Source organism: Acomys russatus, chromosome 27 (genome assembly GCF_903995435.1).
Source record: "Acomys russatus chromosome 27, mAcoRus1.1, whole genome shotgun sequence".
Classification (NCBI taxonomy): Eukaryota; Metazoa; Chordata; class Mammalia; order Rodentia; family Muridae; genus Acomys; species Acomys russatus.
In genome coordinates this window covers 12,953,255-12,959,872 of record NC_067163.1, presented here as the reverse complement: position 1 = coordinate 12,959,872, position 6,618 = coordinate 12,953,255, and positions in this window count along the sequence as shown.

The following is a 6,618-nucleotide window of genomic DNA, read 5'->3' as shown; positions in this document are numbered from 1 at the left end:
TATGGTGCCTTTGTGTGTGTACAGTGTGTGTGTGTGTGTGTGTGTGTGTGTGTGTGTGTGAGAGAGAGAGAGAGAGAGAGAGAGAGAGAGAGAGAGAGAGAGAGAGAGAGAGAGAGAGAGAGAGAGCGCCCCTGCTCTTGCCATGTGCACATGTGTGGTAAGGATTTGGGGGAATGAGTTCTCTCCTTCCTTCATGGGCCCTGGGGTGGAACTCAGGCCATTTGACTTGCACAGCCAGTGCTTTCATCAGCTCAGCCACCTCCCTGAGCCCACCCTGCTATTTTTAGAGAGTATGTTCCTGAACACTTGAAGCTCTGAAGGGCCCAACAGTGCGGCGTTTGCTGGTGTTCAGCTGTGGGGGCAGCTGCCTGAGAGTGGTGAGTTAATTACAGATGAGGAGTGCAGATGGTCGCTGAGGGAAATGTGCAGCTGTATCGGAGACCACATGCCAAGCAGATAAAAAGCCCGTAGGTTCTCATCCCGAGCATTTGGCATCCTGGCTTCCACCTTTCTCCAGCCTCTTCTGGGTGTATTGATTATTCCCCCCCCCCTAAATATAATCCCTGGGACTGCACAGAAGGGAGCCCCCCTCAGACACTAGCATCTCCTTGAAGCACTCTCTTGTGCCTGTGAAGAGTGGAATGCATCCTCCGTGTCGGTGGGGCTGCCTGTGTGGGGAGGGTGCTTGGCTCCAGGTTCAGCCTCTGCTCAGAGCTAGTGAAACTTTTGCCCACAAAGCAGGAGCGTCACCTCTCCAAGCTCAACAAAGCTAGCCCGAAGTGGCAACCGGTGCGGGGGTGGTGGGGTGGGGAGGGCGGGAGCGACGGGGGTGGGGCGGCGGGGGGGGGGGGGGTTGCCAAGATTAGAGCTTGGTCAGGAGTGTGCCTCCACCCTCCCAAGGACGCCGGGCTCTGGAGTGGCTGTTTCTTATGCTTTTCAAGGCTAGATGAGGAAGTTGGGCTCCAGCACAGTACACCACCAGCTTTCCAGAGCAGGTGACACTTAGTGGCTCTGGGTGGGATTCTCCACAAGCAAACTGATGAGAGAACCTATACCTTTGTCTTTTTTGCCCACCACACAGCCCAAACAGGGACAACGGAGGACCGGGCCAGATGGATTTCATAAATCCCTAGTATACACTAATACCATAGAATATATTGCTCGTTGTATAGTATATTTTAAAATGTGTTTGGTTGTTATTTTATTTTTGAGGACACTTTTTCATGTAGTTTAGGCTGATCCTCCTGTGTCCACCAACTAAGTGCCGGGGTTATAAGGGGTGGCACACTGTAATCTCAGTATTCAGGAGGCAGAGGTGGGTGGATCGCTGTGAGTTCAAGGCCAGCTTGATTTACAAAGTGAGTCCAGGACAGCCAAGGCTACACAGAGAAACCCTGTCTCGAAAAACCAAAACCCAAACAACAACAAACCAACAAAACAAACACAAACAAACAAAAAACAAAACTAAGTGTGCACATTACATTGGCTAATCAATACTGGGTATTGTGTTCAGTTCCCACGCATGCTAGGCATTCTAATAATCTGAAGCAACATTGTAGCAATGTTCTTTGGTTGAGATGCAAAACTTCTTTGAAAGAATGGTTTTGTACTTAACATTCAGAGGAGACGAGGCACCTGCAGTCTTACTTACCTGCTGGAAACTGAGGCTTAGACTGACAATTCCAAATGACAGTAGGAAAGAACTTCTTGGCAGGGCAAGAGGCTTCTGCCAGACGGTTTAGAGGCAATCGGATACTTAGTTTACCCGTGAATGGTGCCCCTTTAGTCTGAAGGGATCAGTTTAGAGATCCTAATGGGCACCAAGAACAATATTCACTCCTCTTCTCCATGCTATACGTTTTCTTATATGATGAAATGAAAGTATTTATGGTCTTAAACAGTCCCGACTTACCATTGATGCTTATTGTCTTTAGAGGTGATAAAAAACCAAAATAAAACAAAAAAACCCTGGTGGGCCTCGCGACGATACCAATAATTACCACAAGAGGGCGTGCCGCCACTGCTAATGCCAAAAGGGGTTTTGTTTTGTTTTGGTTTTCGTTTTTAATTTTTATTTTATTTATTTTCTCCACTGAAGCTAGTCCCATGGTTAAGAAAAATCCCCTTGGATTTCTGCAAGATTCAGAATTAATTGCACGTTTAGCCTGACTTTCTTGGTACTAACTGTACGTCTATCTCTGTCCTACACATGTTAGCCGTTCAGTCTGAGTCACTCTAGGGAGTGGAAAAGAATTCAGTTCAGACTGATCCATCCGGATATTTATTAAAGTATCCCCGTGAATATCTTGTTTGGGAGTAGAGTCCAGCGAAGCTGCAGACAACAAACTGAGAGTCTGCATCCCACTGCTGGTCTTCAGTGGCTGTGACCCCAGCAGGTCCTTTACTCAACGTACACCAACCAGGAGGGAGGTCCATGACAGCAGGAGCCCAAAGGCCCAGGGCTGGCTCTGTGCAGGGTGTGTGGGCTCTTCAGCCAGCTGCAGAGCTGTGCTACTCCAATGTCTCCTTGGAGGGATTATACTGGAAGTTAGGAGGTCCGCCCACAGTCCTCCACCACTTCCCTCACTCTACGGAGAAGCAAATCCTTGTCAGTTCCCAGACAATGAATGGTTCTCTAAATTCCTGAGTCATCAGCGCAGCTGGATGCCAGATGGACCTGCCAGGTCCCCAAGCTTCCTCCAGGGAGATGCGTCCTGTGCATTAGCTCACACTGGACTGTAGGCTGCTCCACAGCTGACTCCTTTGGAGGCTGTCATCAGTCTCACCTGCAAGGAAACGTGCTTCCTCTAGCTGACTCTGAGGAGTCAGCGTGCTCTTTCTACCAGCCGGGCAGTCAGGGCTTGGTAGTTTCTGTATGAGCCATAGAGAGGCATCTTGGGAGACAAAGAACATCAGTGTAGCCTGACTCAGGACCATGTAAAACTCAGATGAGATCTTCTCAGCCTCCAGGCGCAGACGCATTCCGGTTGCAGTGCCCCGAAGTCCAGGCAGCATTCCAAGGCACACCCAACTTCATCCTTGTGTCTGCTTTCTGTTACTATGACAAAATGCTGGAGACAACTAACTTTCGTACATTTATTTTTAAAATTAGCATACAGGGTATCACACGGATCCTAGAGACAGGGAAATGGAAACCTGAGTCAGGAAAGCAGTTCAAGGCTATGCAACTAAGGAGGCAGGGGAGAGAGAGAGAGAGAGAGAGAGAGAGAGAGAGAGAGAGAGAGAGAGAGAGAGAGAGAGAGAGAGAGAGAGAGAGAGAGAGAGAGAGAGAGAAGAGCCCTGTCCACGTCCTTCGGTGGGTGTATGTGAAAGGACCTTGGGTGTTTCTAGATTTGCAAGGGTGCACGTGAGTCTGGAAAGTCACCTCAAGTGACTCTGGAGTAAAGGCCAGGGAGGAACTCCTGCCTTGGAAGAAGAGAGAAACAGACAGGAATGCGGGAGATTTTCTCTGATACAGGCTGGCAGTAGAAGCAAAGGATTTGAACCCATCGTGTGGTCTCTCCACCCTGACAAGCAGCTTTCCCACCTTGACCTGTGAGCTTCCAAAGAGAGCTTAAGCCAGTTGCTTCTAAGACTCTATTTAAAAGCACAAAGGAAGTAAAGCACAGACCCTCTGCCGTATGCCGCTACAGGTGCTGAGCCAGTGGGAACTCGGGGAACAAGGACAGGGTTCCTCTGCCTCTCGCATGGCTCGGGACTTCCCAAGTATTTGCAATTATACCTAAATCCGCCAGCAGAGTTCTGAGACTCCCTGCTAAATCCAGCCACAACAGTTCCCTTGGCAAGCTTTAATAAGCTCAAAGCATTTTAGATTTCTTACCTCTCAGACTATTTACTTCCCAACTTTTGTGCCTCTGTTTCCCATGCCCAATGCATTTCTAAGCTTTGCAATGCATTGCTCAGGCCCCAGCCTCCTGCCTCAGCAGCTGGCATTTATGTACAGTGCCTGAAACAGTTATCTGTCACCTGGTCCCACCCAGAACACCCAGAGTGGCACTGTTCTTTCTTACATCCTAAACGGTGTCTATTTTATATTTTTGGACAGAGAAAAGAAAGAGAAGGAGAGAAGGGTCAGGAAGAAAGGAATAAAGGAAGGAAGGGAGGGAGGGAGGGAGGGAGGAAGGAAAGGAGGAAGAAAAGACATGTTAGGAGTTTTTTTAAAAAAAGGACACACGAGCCAGTCTGGCATTCAGGTAAGAGCCTCCAGGACATAGCGATGGTCAATGAAGCCCTGTTGTCCTTCTGGTGCTGCTGTTGGCTCATTCCAGGCAGCCAAACTAGGGAACCTAGGGGAGAAATAATTGCTTCCAGGTCAAGCGGAAGCTAAGGAGGAAACTCTCCTACACTCGAGGGCGGACCAGGAGACAGGTTACTATGTGAAGTCCTCAGAGGAAGCATTTCTGTGTCATTGTGTGCACACCTCTGTCTTCTTCCTCTATAGAAGGAGCGTCTCTTTATCTCATTCCTTTCACAAAACACGTGTGCCACCCCACCCCACCCCACCCCTCGAGCAAGGAAAGCGCAGTGCGGATGTTAGCTGGCTGGCTGGGTGCAGACCTACACTTGTGAGACAGGGTATGGATCTGGGCCTGTCCCAGGGGATGGAAGGCATTGGTGAGTCAACCCAGGGCTTCCTGGACTCCACATCTGCCGAACCAGTTGTTAGCCGAGACTCACGAATGACTCGCTTAGCTGCCTGCAGTGTAACACTAGGGGTGGTGTGCATCACAGGTGAGCATGGACGTAGGGACCAGAAAGTGTCACGTTTCACTGTTGTCATGGGGAGGGGGTGGAAGGACCTAAGGTCCTTCCTGCCAGCTACTAGGCAAGGCTCGTCTCTCCGCCATGCACTTGTCCTCACCTTTAAGGAATCAACTTCCCCTATCTTCAGAGCTTTGAAACTTACTATTACACCCAGACCCCTCCATAGAGCCCTGCCCTATGCAACCAGTATAGCGCCTTGACTATTTTTTTTTTTTTTAAGTGAAGATTCTGGAGCAGGAGCAGTGCTTGCTTTGTGTCTCTAGGTGACGGCCGTCACCCATACCATGGAATCCCGGTTCCTCCCGGACAGTCCGTGAGCCTCCCTCAGCACAGCCACTCTGCTGCTGTCACTCATGTGCACTGGATGGTGTTTCCTCACCAGCAGCTTACAGAGAACAAAGATAATTATCTCCCGCTGCCTCGTGTCTTCAACCCCCCTAACACACCCAGAGGTATCAGATGCAAACAGAAATGGCTTCAGGGTTTCCTTAGAGAAGGCAAAATGATAAAAATCAAGCAAACTTACATTTTTTTTCTCTTTTGGATTGTAAAAGAAAACACTCTTGCCCAAGCCCCCTTAAAAGTTGGCTTTCCAAGTGGTGTCTTAAGTGTTCCAGGCTCAGTCTCTTGCTCAAAAGCCCTCTTTCTATTCTATTTGTCTTCCCTCTCTTACTTACTCTTGGAAATTTCGTTCCTGACTCTATTCCTATCCAGTGACCCTTGCACGTGGCCAGACTGGATCACCCACCCTGAGGTGCAGAGGGATAATTGTGGGCGTGTAGCGTGCCCGGGTTGAGGAGGATGAGCGCGTTAGAACTGGGAGTTCCACGGCACTCTGTCTAGAATGGCGTAGGTCCAACCCCTCAGACTTCCTTCTATGCGCCTTTTAGCACGAACATGGATAATCTCATCTCTTTACATCACAAGCTTGCTGGGTGGAGTATTTGTACTACTCCCTAGGATGGGCACTTGCCTTTCAGCGTAGCACAGTTGTCGTGACACTGATGAAGGAAATAGTCCCCTCATCGCTAAGATGTTCCTCACTTCCTAAAGCCTTATGAATGCATTTGGTATTTTCCCCATCTCACCTCATGTCTGCTGGGGCACTTAAGACACTGGTTACTCTCTCTCTCTGTGTATTTGAGGTGGTGACACCGGATTCTTCCAGTTAGGAGCCACTAAAACGGATGTGTCTTCCTGAGGAAGTTGAACAGAGGAAGTTCAGACATTCAGGAAATAGTAAATCAAATGTGCGGTGTCAGAATAATATGACGCCTGATATACTTAACTAAAGTGAAGTAAAACACACAGAGAGGCGCCGTGTAGAAATAAAAAGTGTGAAGAAAAAGGCTTTTCCCTGTGGGTAAAGACTGTTTCTTCATGACAGGGGAAGCACTTTCATGCCATTGCTGGTGCAGAAAATGGGCGGGACTTGAGAGGGAGGCCAGGTTATCACTTCTCAACCCCCCCCCCCCCGCCCCAACCTTTTCCTTAAAAGGCAGACCTCAGTATATTTTGGAGAAAAGCTGAAACATGGTTCTGGCTGTGGGTGTGTCTGATGGTCATTAAGATTGATTGATTACAGGCATATGGCACTGTCCCTGCCTTTATGTGGGTGCTAGAGCTTGGACTCAGGTCCTTATGTTTGTGCAAAGGATTGCGAAGACAGCTCTGTCAGTACAGTGCCAGTGAGGCCAGCCCTGATCCAAAGGAACAGAGCACACAGCATAGGTACCAGGTGGCATAGACCACTGATGCCATTGCAGAGACTGCGCACCAGACACATTTTCTCCTGAATGTATGCCAGAGGCCAGCAACCTACAGCACCAGCTA